The sequence below is a fragment of the Notamacropus eugenii genome, chromosome 3 (assembly GCF_028372415.1).
Source record: "Notamacropus eugenii isolate mMacEug1 chromosome 3, mMacEug1.pri_v2, whole genome shotgun sequence".
Taxonomy (NCBI): Eukaryota; Metazoa; Chordata; class Mammalia; order Diprotodontia; family Macropodidae; genus Notamacropus; species Notamacropus eugenii.
Window position 1 is genome coordinate 99,343,320 of NC_092874.1, and position 18,939 is coordinate 99,362,258.

At 37.0% G+C, this 18,939-nt stretch overlaps 1 protein-coding gene across 1 annotated transcript in view; it reads right to left on the minus strand.

Moving 5' to 3' along the window:
• The window catches only part of CNTNAP2 (contactin associated protein 2), a 2,725,119-nt gene that overhangs the window by 659,931 nt on the left and 2,046,249 nt on the right, over nt 1–18,939 (minus strand). The gene's annotated exons all lie outside the window — the stretch shown is intronic.

Sequence of the window (18,939 nt, forward strand, 5' to 3'; positions counted from 1 at the left end):
AGAGAGTTGTGACTCGCTTTAACATTTTTTTTTTTTTACTTCCTTGTCATAGTCATCAGGTTTCTGGTCTAAATTCTGATAACCTCTGCCAGAGTCTCTGCTTGTGGACCATTGTCATTCCCCAAGATTCTCATCTACATTTCTAATTCTTGTTGCCCAGGCAACTGGAAACTACCTACATTTGTGTGAATGACTTGAATGGAGCTAGATGTGGAATGCAGAGCATTTGCCTTTGATGTGAAGCTAAGGAAAATATCCAACAATATAGGAACAAAAGGAATCCAAAAAGGTTAGAATAATGCACCTAGTCAAGTAGAAAAGTTAACATACATACAGCATTCTGGGAACCATATGTCACTATATAATTGCTAAGTATTATTACTAAGATAAAAGTCCATAGGGATAAAGATCTGCACGTTTGAATGAAAAGATACTCCCAGAAATGCAAGGTATGCAAGATGTTAGTACAAGTGTATAAGATGTGTGGTTAGATGATAGTTCACATGAACAAGACCTAGGGGCATTAATGGACCACATGTACAATATATTTTAACTGAATGATATGGCAATTTAAACAGTTAAATGTAATCTTAGCTTTCAGTGATAAAAGTATGGTATCAAATGGAATAGAAATGTTGAACCTCCCATATTCTGCCATGATTAGACTGAATCCGGATTATTGTATTTAATTGTGACGTCCGCATTTTCTGAATACTAACAATACAGAGCACATCCACAGGAGGGTGGCCAGGATAGCAAAGGAATTTGAAACTATTTCAAGAAAGGATCAGCTAGAAGAATTAAGAATGTTTATTTTATAGACATATAAAGGCAGGACATGATATTTGTTTTCAAATACTTGAAGTGCAAAAATGTTTAAAAAAGATTAGACTTTTTTTACTTACAACGAAGATAATTATCAGGAGCATCAGTTGGAATTTATAGAGAGGCAGATTTTTGCCAATCACATGAGAATATTTTCTAAGAATGAAAAATTTCCCCAGATGGAAAAGAACTTCTTAGAAGGTAGCAAAATCACTGGAGTTCTTCAAGCAGAGACCTCCTTTACCTTGCAAATGCTTAGAGTGGGTCTATGCTCAAGCAAAGTTGCATGAGATGACCTCTGAGAATTTTTCAATCTGTAATTTTCTTTGGTTCTATAATACCCTCATTTTCTTTCTTTTTTAGCAGATCCTCATGCACTTGAACCTTTCTCTTCTTGGACTCATCTGGTTACTTCTGGTCATCTTAGTTACTTACTGTTTTAAACTACTGAACTACATAAGTTATGTCTCTGTCAAATCCTTATCCTGAACTCTTCTCCAGTGAAGGTCCTTATTGCTTGTTCCACATGGCCATCCTCATCCTTTTTGTCTCGTTTAATAATAAAGGATGTTAGAGAGTGGAGAAATCTTATAGAACTTCTCGTCCAATTACTTCTAATCTATGGGCCTCATCTCTCTTTTTTTTCGGAGAGGGTCCACAAATTGATAAATATGTATACATGCATTTATATATTCATTTTCATATAATGTATTGCTTATAAATGTAATGCAATTTTAATGTATATAGAAGTTGTTCTGATTTATAATGTAAATTCATTTTTAAAAGTTAATCAATTCATAGTAGTTTGGGGGCAATTTGTAAATCATTTGGATTTTGTTAGTATGCCTAGATTTAAAAGATCCTAGATTAGGAGGTTGAAGGGCCTTTTCATTTTTTTACAGATGAGGAAATTGAGGTATGCCAACTTTTCTGAGGTTATAAGAAACTCGATTTTTAATACCAATTATCAACTTATCCAAGGAAGAAATTCTAATAGTCAAGAAGATTAATCTATCCAAAATCCAGATTTAACAAAAAAAAAAAATCTCAATACCTTGATAACTGAGACAATCCTCTGTTTCTTTGCAAGATCTTTTTAATTTGTTTCCTGTTCAGGCTGAGAAACCATGCTTAAGGGGAGTTGCTTCATAGATTTGGCTGAAATGGTAATACCAGGGCAGGGAATGAAGGGTGATTAGGAAAGGAGAGCCTTGCTGTAACAACAAGAGAGAGTACCTTACTATTATATTGCATATACAACCAAATTGAAACTTAACAAAATAGTAAGACAAATTCTAATGAACTAAACTGAAACCCTTACTGACATAACAAGAATGAAATCAGTATCCAACATCTGATGTCACCAAGTGGCACAGTGGGGATACATATCCAGGATTAGAAATCAAATCTGTTAATTATTTTTAAATACTAAGATAGACAAGAATCCGGGGAAATGTCTAGTGGCTCTGTTAGGATTTCTTTTAAAAGCGATTTTCTAGAGTTGAGTCCATGCAGTCACAAAACTCAGCTTGGGTTTAATGAAGGTTTCAAAGATGGGCGATGGATTCTTTCAGTCATGGTAGGTGTCTATGAAAAGACCACTAGCATTAATCTGGCAGTGCAGCAGAGGGAAAGAAATAATTGAAAAGGAGACATAAAGGGAGAAAAAAGACAGCTAGTAAAAAGTAGCATTCTGGTAGAATTACGAGGATATTTTTACAACACTACATTTATTTTTGGATGGCCTCCTTCACAGAGCCCAACACAAATGCATCACAGAGAAGTACAAAAGAGCAATAGTTCTTTTTATGGGATTCTGTTCAGTAGAAAAAAAGAAAAAGAAGATTTGGCCAGCAGCAGGAATTTATTCTACCTAGCTCAAATGGAAATCACTTTTAAAGCAGTTATGAAAAAATTTAGCCTGGTTCTCAAACAATATAACATTTTCAGGGTAAGGCTGATTCACTGAGATTCTGCCAGCAAATCATTATTCCTGCAATATGAGTGGAAAGGCATATTGTTCCAAGTTACAGGGTGAGGGAGGGAAAAGAGCTTGGAAGGCAGTAGAAGAGCTAGAGAAACTTGATTTATAGGTTGTATTGATTTCCTTTTGTTAGAGGAAATTCTGAAATTCACCTGTATACAATCTGTCACTAACTTCTGCCAATTCTTCCTCTGAAATATCTTTTAGATTTGTCCCTTTCTCCCCACATGTACTGTCACAGCATGATAGGCCAGACCCTTATTATAACCTCACACATGGCTTCTGGTAATAATCTCTTAACCAATCATTCTACCTCCTGTCAATCCAATCCCTTCTCTACTCTCTCATAAAGATCATATGTAATCTGCCTATTTTCACCCTTAATCCCATTCTCTTCCATTTCCTTCAGCACCTTGATTGGCCTGTCATCACCCCACACCCCCACCACGTTTCTAATCTCTTTCTTGCCACTGATTCTTTCCTATCTCTCTACAAACAATAAATTTCTTTCCTTTGAACATTCTAGTCTATTAATATAGTTTCCCAAATCTTGCCTTCCCTCTAAGCTTAAAAAACTTGCCTACATGTTAATGCCTTCATTTCTACAACTGCATTTCCTTCTTAAACCCTTGCAATGAGATTTCCACCCCCCTCGCTCTTCTGAGCTTGCACTTTCAAAGGGAAATAATAACTTCTTAATTACCAAATCCAATGCTCATTTTCAGTTCTCATCCCCCCCAAACAGCATTACAATTTCTGACACTTTAGCTTAATTCAGGGTGAATGAAAATTTTCCTAAAAATAAAACCAATCAACAAAAGACAAAGATAAGAAATAAGGAGGGGGGGGAGGGAAGGATTCAATGTTTAGGGAAAAAATCAACAAAATTTCAAGAGATAGAGGGGTGTCATGACCTGTGTTAGGTAGCTGGAGAACAGAAAACTGTCACTTAAATGAGAAGGAGACAGGACCAATGAGTGTCTGAAGCTGAGAAATAGACATAAAGCTCTACAGTAAGAGGAGGCAATTGTACACTCTGAAAGGAAGCAACTCCTCATCATTTATGGAATGTTGGTTCCAGTCTATAGGTGCTGTGAAATGTAAGTTCATTCTTTCAGGGTCAAACAAAGAAAGAAAAGAAAAGAGCAGCCAGGGTTCGTGGCTTCATGCTGAAGGATACTGAGGGAGCTGTTTGTCAGCCTGATAACAATAGAGAGCTGTATTCTTCTCCAAGGACACATATTTAAGACAATATAGAGAATCTTCCAAGACTTGTCAAACCAGATGATTATTGCCCATTTCTGGTGATATACAAGAGCACAAATAATATTGCCAAAAAGGAGCTGAGCAAGCTTTGCTAGAGATTTCAAAATTTGGGGTAAGAACATGGTGGTATTTTCTTTACGTTGTCCATCAAGGCAAGCAAGAATTTCAGTAGAGAAGGGAAGATTTGGGAAATAAATCACTCAGGCAAGAATATTCTGCTTGAGAACAGAATTTTTACTTCTGGATTGCTATTTGAAATAAGGAATGACCAACTTTTGTCCAAGGATAGAATATAATAACATAATATAATAATAACAATATATAACATGGACTGGTAAGAACGTATGTGCCAAAGCAGAGAGTAAGGGCAGCCTTTTTTAAATGGAGATGTTCATGAATTTCACTCAAATTACTAATTTTCTTATTTTTTATTAAAAATTTAATTCTTTTAAAAATAAAATATGAGAGACTAGATTTAGTCAATAGAATCTCAATCCTTACGAGGATGCACACAGCAAGTTCAACTTGATGTAATCCTCACATGAATTTCAGAGTATTCCCAGGTATTATTTCTGGTCTTTTTACCATTTGAAGAAAAGAAGATTTTCAACTGATTGATAAGCCATAAATTAGAAATTTTAAAAGAGAGGCTAACCTGATGATTTGATTTCTTTGTTTCCTGGCTGTGTCTGAAATGCTTCTGCTTTGTGTGTATTCTTTCCTGTTCTTGGGAGACATAGTGGTGAGAGGAAATAGAAATCCAGGAGCTGGAGTTCATGCCCGATTAGGTGGACAGCTGAACTGGGTGAGAAGTAAAGTTCTGAATAGCCTCCATGACCAGGCATAGCCATGAACTGAAAGCAGCCAGCAGGAAAAAAAAGAGCAATAGTGACTCATTTATTAGTTTTGTCACTACAGAGGCAAACTTGCGATGGCAAGTGCTTTATAGCAACTGTTTTAAAGCTGATCCCACTTTCCCCCAGGGACCAAGGTGATATAAGGAAGATATGTCCCTAGCTGTTGTGGGAAAATGCTTTTTAACTTCTGTTCATGCTACACATTCTCAGTAAATATTTCTTATTTTTCTTTCTCTTGACCTTGGCCAGGAAAAGGGTCAACTCTTCCTCAGAGAGTGGAGCAAAAGAAAGGAAAGGGGACAATGTTGTAACATTTCAAGTTATAACATACAAAAAACTAAGGAGCTCTCAAGAGAGACTCTGTTTTCTCCGTAAAATAGGAAGGGAAGTCCTCTGTTGAAACGAAGGAAGTTTAGCAAAGAAGATCCAGTTTGGAATACCGATGTAGTAAAGGTGATATCAAAGGTGGCATAAGGATAAAAGAATTGCTAAGTAAAAGTGATATTAGATAACAAATTTGCAGTGTGACCAGTTAGCATCCCTGGATTCTTCTTCAGTATTCAGTAGTATAAGAATAAGAGAAGAGATTACTGATAGCAGAGATTGGGAAGATGTGAGCAGTGACAGGACAAGGGAACAAGGAATTCAAAGATAAATTATAATTATTTTCCTGGTCAACAGTAAGGTCAAGATTGCAAAGTCAGGAAAGTGCAAAAAGAGCAAGGGAAATAAAAACTGGGATAAAAGAGAAACAGAAAAGCATCAGAAGACTGGAGAAAAGATTGAGGAGGAGAAAGGCAAGGAGAGAAATGAAAGAATGGCAGTTATGAGAAAAAATTTCAGATTTCAAAGATATAGAAGCTTATGGGTGATGAAGAAATCTAAGTTACTCAAGTCACCCCCTTCTTTTTACAGATGAAGAAACTGAGGTCAAGAAATGCAAAGTGACCTGTCCAAAGTCACCAAATCAGTTTATGGAAGACATGAACTCCTGAATTTCAACACAATTTTCTCACCAATGAACATTTAACTTCATTATATGCCATCTTACATTTTCTTTTTATATTTTATCCTTGTGACTTGTGGATAGCTAAATGGAACAGTGGATAGAGTGCTAAACCCATAACTATGAAGATTTGAGGTGAAATCCAGCTAGCAGTGTGAATCTGGGCAAGTCATTAAACTTCTGCTGGCTTCAGTTTCCTAAACTGCAAAATGGTTATGATATATATTTATTCTTTTCCATTCCCCCTTCTGCCTATGAGTAGGTTGAAAGCATAGTCTAGTTTACATATATGCTTTTCTTTTCTAGTTCTAGTCTCTATTGTGAGCTAGTCAGGCATTGGCAATTGTGTTTTGGACATAGGCATCTCAAATCCAAAACAGAAGTCATTTTTCTCCCAAAATTCTACCCTCTTCCGAACTTCCCTATTTTTGTTCAGAGCACCATCATGCTCCCAAGGCATCAAGACTCACAATCTTGCTGTTATCCTTGACTCCTCATTCTTTCCAGATCCAAAGATCCAATCCATTGATAAATCTTCTGATTTCCGTCTTTACAACATGTTTCCCTACATTCACACAGCTACATTCAGGGTCCATCTCTTCTTACCTCGACAATTGCAATAACCTTCTGACTGGTCTCCCTCATCTCTAATCTTTCCCTATTCCCATCCATCCTTCACTCAATGGCCAGGGTGAATGTACTAAAACAATCTGATATTGCCAACCACCTGTAAAACAATGAGTTTTAGTTGTTTCCTATTAACTCTAGGATTAAATATAAACTATTCTGTTTGACATGTAAAGCTCTTCACAACCTGGCTCCTTCTTACCTCTTCACTCTAACACTTCATTCCCCTTTATGCATTCTAGGAACAGTCCAGTAACAGGGGCTTTCTTGCAATCTTTTGAGCATTTCATCTCCTCTCTCTGTGCTCATTCACTGGTTTTCCCTCATCCCTGGAATCCTCTGCTCCTGTACTTCTACCACTTCATTTTCCTGGCTCCCTTCAAGACACAGATTGAATCCCATCTTCTATAAGAGGCAGTTCCTTGTTTTACCCAACATCCTCTTCTCTTGCCCACCAAGCTGCTAATACCTTCCCCTCTCAGAACGCCTTTCATTTATGGGGAACAAATCTTGTATGTACCAATATACATATTGTCTCTCCCATATCAATGTGAGTTCCTTTGAGGTCAGGGGCTGATTTTTGACTTTCTACCCCTTAGCAAAGGGCCTGGAAAGCAATAAATGTTTAATAAATGTTTTATGATCTTCCAGATGCCTAGAAAAGTGTTAGGTGTTCCTGTTGAACTGCATTTGTCCACTTCACATAAAAAAGGTAGCTTAAAAATGAGAAGAAAAAAAATCAAAATAAAAGGCAAAGAAAAAGTGTAAAAAAGCAAGAGTATCAACAAAAACAACAATAAAACTCTCCTCAAATTGAGACTGATATTTCATAGATTAATAAAGTGTTTAAACTCATTTCCTGATACAGAAAATTCATTATTAATGAATCATTTCAAATGTATATGAAATCTAACTATGTAACAGGCTTTCCAATAAATAATCATTGCTCTTCCCCTCCTCACAAAAGGGAAAGTGAGTCACAAATATGGTGGCACCAAGATCTGACCAGTTTGTTTAGGGGAAAAGTAGATGAAAACAGATATAACTTCTGGGTGACTTTTGGTTTGGGGAAATAGGTGTCATCCTGTTCATTCTCCAGGGTACTAGGATTTCTTTTCCCTCATGGTCTCTAGATGAAGCTTTCTTCATGCAGCTGAGGGACTCTCAAAGGAAGCAGATGCACTTTTCCTTTCTGAATTCTGAGAGAATCTTTCTAGAGTCCTGGGGTTCAGACTAGGGGACTCCTGTCCCCTGACAGTAGGAACCCAAGAACTCCTAATTTGTTGACTATTCTCCTTTAACCATACATTTCATGTGATTGTGCTCAAAGGTCACTATAATATAATAGGTCAAAGTCAAGAAGTCAATGTGGAAAGGACTATATCTGACATAGCATACCCTTTAAAAAAGCCCTACTTAACCTCACAAAGACAGCAACAGTGAAAAATAAACTATAAAACACTATTAATTCCTTATCATCAAAGTATCCTCATTGATACAGTGAATCAAGATTAATTGCTTATAAACCAGGGACCTAGATTTAATTTCTCAGAAACTCACTTCTGGACCTGAGTTCATTTTCTTTAACCAAGCTGTAACTAGCTAGTATGGCATGATTGATTTTGCCAGAGTGTTTCTGCATGTCCCGAACAGGATCTTTCCATCTGTTGCCCTTCTCCATCTGTTCTTGCCTCTAGCTGATCCCGTTTCATATCCAATTGGTTAAGAGCCACCTGAAAAACCTCCATTCTTCTGTCAGTGGCATGAAGAAGCCTTAAGAAACATAACTGCTTCAGGCGTTGAGACATGGCAAAGCCTACTGTAGATGTTTGGTGCATAAATGGAAACTTGCCAACTCAGTGGTGAAACTGAGAGTCACAATATAAAATCAGAGCATGCTGAAATCATATTAGAAAATGCTATTTCAAAAAAGTGCAACACTAACAGAGTGCATATTAAAAGTCCTAGAAGGTATGTATCAAATCTCAGACAACCACCTGTATTTGTCTACCATGTGACTGTGCGCCTATTTAAAGAGACAGATAGCTTGTGTGTTCATCTTCGTTTATATTCATCATTCTTTAAGAGATAACTGGTTTGAGGCAAGATGCCTGGATTCAAATTCCAGCCCTGACACTCACTGACTGTTTAGCTGTGAACAAACTCTCTTCAGTCTCGGTGTCTTCATTTGAAAAATGGGGATGATGATATCAGTTTTATTCATATGCTACAATAATTGTGAGAATATTTAATCATAAAGTACTACACATACTATATACATTGATTATAATCAATAAATTAATCCAAAAGTGTTCATTAAGTGCTTGATATTTGTCAGACTGTGCTGTTGTGGAAATAGTTCCTGTCCTTAAGGAGTTCCCTTATTAAGGGGTGGCAACATGTAAACAAGTTGGTTCTCAAAGAGGACCGAAATGTCATCAATATATTAGAGTCAAGCTGCAGTGGGTCTCACTCTGACTGATCAGACCAATATCAGCTCATTTTGGCACAAATAATCCATGTGAATATTGGGGTGGATTGTCTAAATTTGTGCATTCTGCGTGTCTCTGGAGCTCCTTCAAGTCTGCTTGCTCATATAGCCCAGCACCTTCTTTGATGCGGCTACGCCATGCTGGGAGGTCCTTTGTCAGCATCTCCCATGTCACCCAATCAATTCCAAAGTTCTTCAGAGAGACCTTGAGAGTGTACTTTTATTGCTTTTTGCATTGATAAGGCACTCGGACATGGGGGTGAAGTTCCTCCTGAGGGAGCTGGGGCCTGAAGGATGCCAGAGAAACCTACAGGCAGAGGTGGGGAGGCAAAGCGTTCCAGAAGTTTCAGAAGATTCAGTGCAAAGATACAAAGAGGAAAGGTGGTGGGAAGAGATAAAATATAACAGGTAGGAAGAAAGGATAAGAACAAAGGAAATGTAGAAAAGGCCACGTTATGAATAGAACTAAATACTGATCAGGGGAATAAATATTTGATGCTGAAGATAACAGAACCACTAATAATGATACAATAACATTTTGTTTGAATGATTTCAAATAAACGCTATCTTATCCCTTGAGATAAATGAATTCACTTCTCATGTAGTGTTTGGAATAATCTTAAAGTAAAATACTTTCAGATTTGGAGTCAGGAGACACAAGTTCAAATTCTGGCTGATAGGTACTATTCAAGTGATCTTGAGCATGTCACCCTCTCAGGACTTTAGTTGTCTCAAGTATAAAAGTGATGGAGCTGAACTTCATGACTCTTAAGGTCTCACTTCTAAATCCTCTGATATCATGACTCACTATTTAGATAATAAGTAGACTAGAATACATCATTTAAAAAAGTCTTCAGTGTAGGTTGAATTAGATAATATATACACATATTAGGATACAAAAGACATCTTTATAAAGGGTTCCAAAAGCCCTTGACTTCTTCAAAGAGAATTTTTTTTTTGTATCACTAGGTGTTTGGCCCTTAGTAAACCCCTAATACATCCTTGTTAATTGACTGACTGACTGAAGGGAACAGTGTTCATAAGGTTTTCATCTAACAGACTTCAATGGCTGATCCCAAGGCACTGCACTTAGAAGAATAATGACTGATTACCTACTTCAAGGTGTCATGCATGCTGGGACCTATGAGCAACTAGCCAATGCTGACAAGGATATATACAAGATATACATACCCAAAGGGAAATATGTGGAAACTACTGAACTGCATGCTTTCTTTATGGGGAGAGGAAAGGGCAGTATTAGAGTAGAGCATGAAAACACATATGAAGGGAAGGCACCTGTGTATTTTAGATTTCTACTGCCATGATGGGTTAGAGAGACAAAGTTCCTCCCCTTTTTCTCTCCCCATGTATTAACTCACTCTGAAATAGCTGAAGTAAGGAGTCAGTTTCAGAAAAATAACAAAGAGAATCTCTCTCTCTCTCTCTCTCTCTCTCTCTCTCTCTCTCTCTCTCTCTCTCTCTCTCTCTCTCCCTCACTCCCTCCCCCCTTCCCTCTCTCTCTCCTTTTCCCCTCTGCTTAGATGTACTGCTTAATTGCAGCCCTAAGGGTTTGCAAGAACAGATGCACTTCATAGGCTAGAGACTGCCCTTATTCATAAATGATCCCTGTAGGTAACCAATACCCTGCCTGCCCTCAACCCTGTCATAAACAGGGACGTGGGAAAGTGCTGATAACTTGTTTTCCTTACACATGGACACACCTAATTTACATAGCACAGAAAAACATGTGTCCCTCAGACTTTGTCTACACAATGAAATACATGGCTTAGGGCAGGGGAAAGAGACAGTAGCAAGAAACAACACCAAGTACCTCCTGAAAGACTGATGGTTCTTCTAGGGTCTTTCTAAACATGGCAGGAAGTGAGAAATGTACCTGAGCACACTGAACTTGGCACCTCCACAGAAAGACCATTCTGATTCCTCTGCCTGGGAGTTCTCTCACCTTGGAACTGGCTGGCAAACAGTGTAACACTTGATCCTTCTTTCTCTTGAAAAGAAGTACTTAAATTCTAACCCTGACACTTGGAAAGCACAGAAAAATCATCACAAACAATGATGATCAATCAATAAACATTTATTAAATGCCTACTATGCATCACATACAGTACAAAATGCTGGTGATACAAAAAGAGGCAAAAGACACTCACTGCCCTGACATGGAACCACTTTACAAATTTCCTCTCTCTCCCTTTTTCTCTTTTACACTGAAACGAATAAAAGCAATTAGCCTTTTTTTAAGTTCAAAATGCTTTTGTAATTTACCAGCCAATTCATTTACATTTATCAGGGGAAAGAAGGAAAGAAATTATGTGTGACATTTTTTTTTCTACCAATAGTGAATAGTTATAGAAATTAGTGTAAAAGACAGACTTGAGTCTAATTTTTTTTTTTTTTACTTCCAAGGCACATCTAATTAAATGTATTTTTTATCAGTTCTACATAGGACAATAAGGATAAGTCAGGGGAAAAAGAATCACTGTATTAATAAATCTTTCCTATGATGGGAGTTCCTGTCAGTATGATAAATTATTACCCATATGGGTATTACAAACGTATTTGCTACACATATTTACTTCAGAAAGTTTTCCAAGCAGTTTTCATTCACCCTTGGGGTTTTCCATCTGTTGAAAAAGCCTGTTCTCTATGTCTGTCGGTGAACTAGTTTTAAGGTATCCGTGATTCCTCTGATTAAATGTTAGAAAGAAACCCTAGAGTTTTTGTCTATCTTTAAAACAGTTCTTATTAAGTCATCAGATTCAAGTTCCATGCTCTTACAGGAGAAGGAGATTCGAAGGTTTAGACAGAAGTTCAGAATCAAATGTTAGTAGGGTCTTTTTGGATCCCTGTTAAATTTGAAGTTGTGAAGCTATTTACTGAGGATAAGTAAAGTCCCAAGAACAGTGTGAGGAGAAACTTCCCATTCATCCCATAATTATGAAGTAGAGAAAATTCTGATATTATACCAGATCATAAAATCATAATCACCCAAGCTGTCTCAGATCTCCAAGTATAACACTGATCCTTAGGAAGAGCAAGGAATGAAGACTCCGACATATCCGTATGTATGCATTTCTGTATGTATGTATGTATGTATTCATATATATATATATTAGTCTACATTCACACACTCAGACACAAATACATAGATGTATAGTTTTATGTGTGTATATATGTGTATGTATTAAGACGAAATGTTGGAATAAATAACCAAGGTGTGTAGCAAATTCTCCGTACTCTCAAATCTATGTGTATGAGTAGATGTATGTATTTGCTACAAACCTTGGTTATTTACTTCAGCATTTAACCCTAATTATCAGAGAAATCTTTCAAAAGGTGAGGATTAATAATTCATCTTTGATTAAATTTTCTCGTTTCATCTGACACATGAAAGATCATTAGATGTGGAACCAACAGGCTTTGATTCAAACTCTGGCTTAGTTTCTATTATCTGTGTGACTTTGGGCAAGTCATTTGGCCTCAGCAAGCCTCATTTAAGCTTCTTAATGTCTGAGAGAAGAGATCGAGAAATCACAACTTATGAGATGTCTTCTAGATCTCTTTGGTCCTATAATCACCCTGGCTTCTGGCACTCTCTTTTCTAACAGGCATTAACTCTCCTGCCAGACACAGGACCTCTAATTACCCAGTCAGACTGGACAAAATTCTATTACAAAATATCCTCGGTTTCAGCTAGGTGTTGCAATGAATAGGGTGCTGGGCCTGGATTCAGGAAGATCTGAATTCAAATGTGACCCCCAGATAATATTTCCAGCACTTGGCACAGTAGGAGATGCTTAATAAATCTTGTCGGAAGTTCTCTGACCAAATAAAGCCATTGAATAAATGTATGGAACCACATGTGCATAAAGAGACAAACGTGAATCTATTGCTTGTCTCTTGTTTCAATTTTTAATCAGGAAGACAGGAATGATGAGAAAGATGTGGAGTTTCACATAATGAGAGGAAAAGTAATTGCTAAGTTATAATACCACTTTTGATTAGATTTTATTAGTAAGTGAATATCTCACACTGAGAAAAACACTGGGCTATCTTCAATCAGTGTCTCTGCTGACGATTATTTGTGGCAAGGACTCTGAACAGTGCCAGTGCCAGACATACATTTATTACCTTTTTTCCTTGTAAGCCCCACTCTGACACTAATCATGTTAAACATATTTTCCCCTCTTTTTGCTTGCCTTCTTTGTCACTGGAAATTAATTCAGAATGTAGTATAGCAGGAGTAGTATACACAGCAGGAGTCACAGTAGCAATAGCGGGGGGAGTAGTAGAGGTAACCAAGTTCTTAAAGGTTTGTAAAGGCTTATATTATCTATATAAAGGCTTAATTATATTAATTAATATAATTAATAAACATTAATTATGTTCTATATCTATAATATATATTATATATAATATAATGACATTATATTATATACACATAATATATTATTTTATTTCATGACAATCTTTTGTGAGGTAGAGACTATGGGTATTATTACTTGCATTCTGAGACTCAGAGAGGTCAAACTGCAAAGTTCCATTAAGTGATCTGTCCATGGTCACACAGCTAGGAATGTAAGAGGTGGGATTAGAACCAAGGTTTTTCTTACTCATACTACAATACTATTCTATAATGCCTCTTGATAATATTCTGACTTTTCATGGAAAGTTTTATGAGGCTAGATTTTTGAAGTCAGATTTCTCAATGAGGGAATGGCCTCTGAAAACATAAGACAATGAGAAGATAATAAGAATAATAATAGAGAACAGCAATGCGTTCAGTCATGGCCTGGATGGGGACTGGGTGCTTTTCTGGTCTTTCTGTAATTGGAATGTATCAACAACATGGGCAGGCAGTAGATAGCACAGTGGGGAGAGTGCTGGATGTGGAGTGAGGACATCTTCTCCTCCTGTGTCCAAATTTGGCCTCAGATACTTACTAGCTGTGTGACTCTGGGCAAGTCACTTAACTCTTTTTGCCTCAGTTTCCTCATCTGTAAAAATGAGCTGGAGAAGGAAATGGTAAACCACTCTGGTGTCTTTCCAAAGAAAACCCCAAATGGGGTTACAAACAATCAGACATGACTGAAAAAAATGACTGAAAACTGCTAACATCATTAATGTCCAAGCTGGTTGAGTGTGTTGATCTAAAGGGAGGTTTCCCTTCTTATCGCCTCTTTGGCCATTTCTGAAGAGATGCCGTCCTTCTTTAATTCCCCAGAATATGTAGCATGAACCGGTAGCATCACGTGTACTTTATCAGTGCTTTGGATTGGAACAATTTGGGCTTCAGAATCTATACATTTTATTATACTACTTACAGTGAAGATGTTTACCTTACTTACCTTACATATACTTCAAATATATTGCTTTAAGAACAATTTTGAGTGAATAAGTCATTTTGACTATTATAAGTACCCAAATTAACAACAAAGGACATATGAAGGAAGACACTATTTGCATCCAGAGAAAGAACTGATAAATAAAAGTATGTAGAGAATGTTTTACACACACACACATACACACACACACACACACACACACACACACACACAGACACACACACACACATACACACACACACACATATGCATTTATGTCTAATAGTAGCCATCTCTATGATGGGGGAGGGAAAAAAGAAAAAAGAAATTACATGCTAACTTTATTATATCAAGTTGTACATATCATATTTGCAGTTTCATGTTCAATAATCTCTTTTATTATACTATGTTAAGGAAATACTTGCTTTATTCTATAAATTAAAATAAAATAAATAAAAATTAAAAAAGTAAAGAGTGTGAGACTGGGAGACCTAGAGTTGGGTATGGACTTTACCATTAGCTATGTGACCTTACGAGGTAATCTATATTCCCGGGCCTTAATTTTCTCATTTGAAGAACAAGCAGACGTTTACCTCACTTAACTTTAACCCCCATGTTGAGTCAAAGAAAGATGGAGGAAGCTCTGAAGCTAGAAACAATTTTCCTTCTAGAGAAGAGAGAAGAGAGAGTTGTTTTTTTTTTTTTTTGGTAAGAGACTAAACACATTAAGAGTAACCTGCAAAATCAATACCAATTACTTGTAAGCCAGGGCTGAAAAATCATTCAGGCTGTGTTGTGCACACGAGTGTGTGACAGAAGACAGAATACTGTTAGGGCTCAAATCATTAGAGAATGGGTTAGAATAAAAGAATGCAGGCCCGTGTCGTCTTCTCTCTATTTTGGAATTTGGGTATTAGTTAGGGGAATTTAACAAAGGCTACATTTAAAATGAATATTAAAAAGCAACAGCAAATGAAAGGAGCATCATTCAATGCACAGATTCCCAGGGTGACTGAGGTTTGTGCTTGCCTTTCCAGTCAGAATCAAGGAATTCAGAAGATGCATGGGGAAGGCTTATCTACCTAAAACAGCCAAAGCCCCCATTCACTACCTAGCCATTCTTCTTGGCATTATAAGGTGTTAAGAACCTCAAGATTCTGTTTAGTGGAAATTCACTTTCTTGAAAGACTTAGCTTTGAGGAGGTTGGTGAAAACTTCAGGGGTTTTAGCTGTCCAGTCTCTTCCTTAGTAAGGAGAACAAGTAAATAAATAAATCAGTTTTTTATCAACACCAGCTAAAACTGAACTATAGCTAAACAAGCTTTTGAAGTTGCTGGCAGCTCCTAGCAGTGGACTTCAGATCAGGAAACCAAAGAGAATACGTTGCTTTCCTGGCTGGCTGTCTTTTAGGAAGCAAACAGGTGCTGTATGACATCAGGATAAAGAGTTACTAACTTAAAAGCTCTAATTTTACTTTGATATGGAAGTCTTGGTAAAGGGACATATCTATCTTAGTTTCTTCTTCAAATACAAAGGTTATTGGAAATTGAGTTCCCATTTCAGCAGAATGATGGTGGGGTGAGCATGAGGATGAGCCCAAGGAAGGCAAACAAACAAGCACAAGCTGTAGACTCTTTCAAATGCCTATGTTGCCTTTCCCGATAAATATATATACATATATCTATATTTACATCTATATACACATCTGACAGAAACTAATAGGAATTTGATTGATTCTTATAGGAATAACAATTTGATCTTATCAAATAAGTTTGATTTCATCAAATTGAGGATTTGTGCCAGAAATAACAACATAGATAGGTAAGATCGTAAAATACTAAGTTAACATTTGTAGGTCACTTTAAGTTTTGCAAAGGACTTTTACACATTATTTGATTCTAATCTGTGAGAACATGTGGATTAGATACTATCATTATCTCCTTGTTATAGATCAGGGAATTGAGATTGAGAATTAAAGTGACTTCCCTGCAGTTGTATACCTTTGCTTCCTGAAAATCCGACCAGATCTCCCCTTTAAACAAAGGTATTCTCCTGACTCTACCACCTCATCAAATTGTCATCTGGTGGGTCTCTCTTTCCCTTCACAGTCAGTCAAATGTCTAGGAAGAGCTGTCTATTATCAGTGCTTCTTTGGGGATGTCTTAAATCTTTGGAATCTGCAATTCGGAGCTCATAGATGTGTATACCCCAGAGCACTTTCTTGTGTCCTTTCCTCTTTTTGCTCTAGACTTTCATTTTTTGGTGATCTCATAAGTTCCCATGAATTCAACTATCATTTTTATCCAGGTGACTCCCAAATCCACAGCGATTCCACTTAGTGTGAATAATGAATTCCGTGAAGTAGTTGCATGTACACCTCAACCTAATTTCTTTCCAGAACAACAGTCATTTCTCTCTACTGAAAATCTCCACCCAGATATCTCCTAGGCATTTCAAACTTTCTATATCTAAAATAGACCTAACTATCCTTGCCCTTGAAACAACCCCTCCTCCTGAATTCCTTATTTTTCTTGTGAGTAATAATAATTAATAATGATATTAAGCAACATTTATATAATCTTTTCAAAAGACTTTACACATATTATCCTGTTTTCTTCCAATAATCCTATGGGGAAGGTGCTATTATATCATCATCATTTTCATATGTGGAAAGAAAGTTTGAGAGCAGTTAAATGATACTGTCCAGAGTCACATGACGAGTAAGTTTTTAAGCAAGACTGGAATTAATCTCTTCCTGACTCCAAATTCAGTTCACTGTACCTCCTAGTTGACTCACTAAAAGGGTTTCATTTCTCATCCAGTCTTTATTCACTTACCTGTCCCCAATACAGTCTTGCAGGGTTACTGCAGCCCTGTGGAAGGGACCTATGAAGCCATTTACAAGGATTAACTCATTTTGCAGAAGGAAGCAGAGACTGGAAGACTTTAAATGACCTGTCTAGTCACACAGCTAGTAAATGTCTAAAGCAGAATTTCAATTAAAGACTTTGCTATAGTGAGGTAAAGCAAAGAAATTACAATCTCTGTTTTCCAGAATGGTTCTGTTTCCATGTAGAGCCCTCAGATATCATAGAGGATGAAAAAAATGATAAAAACAGAAGCAGGAATTTGGTGGCAAGGGAGAGGTGAAGCTGAAGAGTAGGATTTGGATTCCAAATAGGATTAAAAAATGCACATGCTTTCACAGAACGAGGAATGTATGGACTTGGTTCCATACTCTCTTGCTCACTCAGTCAATACTAAACCCATGATTCCTGAATCTAGGCCTTCAGTTACCATTAATTTCCCCCTTCATTTGGTTGTACTCCTACTTTCAACATGGCTGCTTTCTCTGGCCTTCTCATATCTATAATTGCCTGCCCAAGTTATTGACTTTACTTCTACTTTAGACATTGCTACAGGCCATTCCTCTCAGTTTCAATAAATATACCCTAGGCCAACAACTTCACTTGCTAACATTACGATTCTGCCACAGTCCTTCCCAGATCTGGAACTTCCAGGCTGAAAATTCTGTTTGCCCATATGTGAGAAGACTTTGGCCACTGCTCTGGACCCCAGTACAACTGCTGCTTCTCCTGAGTCCCAGTGAGGGATTCCACAAAGAATATAAATGCCTGAAATATTAACAAGTAAAACTCAAATTTTATTTGAGCATTTTAGGGAAAATAGGCATCAGTCATTCAAGTTTGCCACTCATCTTGTCTGTACTTGCTGCTAGGTCTTCCTGGCCAGTAAAGCAGATCAAGTGGTATGATCTAGAAGAGGGTTCCAGTGGAGAACCCAAGGAATCTGTGCTAAAGGCAGAGGCAAGCTTATCAAATTGATATATGACACAAAGCTAGGAGGGAAAGCAACCACAATGAATGACAAAATCAGGATATAAAAACCCTAGAAAAGTAGGCTGATTCTAATTAGAATAAATATTAAATAGGGATAAATGTAATATCCAATGATTTTTTTTTAAAAATCTATTTCACTGGCTACAAGACAGGGAAATCATGTCTAGACTGTAATTCATCTGAAAAAAAAAGAGGTGGATTATAAACTTTATAAGAGTCAAGCATCCTAAATGGGTGACAAAACAAAAGCCAATCTAATTTTATACTGCATTTAGACAGACATAATGCCCAATATGAGGAAGGTGACAGTCCCATTGTGCTTTGCCCTGTTTAGTCCACATCTAGAATATTTTGTTCAGGTTTGGTTAACACATTTTAGAAATTGTATTGATAAGCTAGAAAGGGCCCAGTGTAGCAAAATTAGGATCATCAAGGATCTTGAGTTCTAGTTACATGAAAATCAGTAGAAGAAATTTTGGAGGTTTAGCAGGAGAAAAAAAATCCATCTCAGGGGAGAAATGATAGGGGTCTTCAAGGATGGGAAAGCTTATCTGTGGAAGAATACACTTGCTTGTTTTGCTTGACCTCAGGGAAAAAACCAACAGGAAAACTTAAGAAAAAAAAAAGCTTCCCAACGAATGTTATTAAGTTTAAAGGACTGCCTCGGAAGGCTCCCTTACT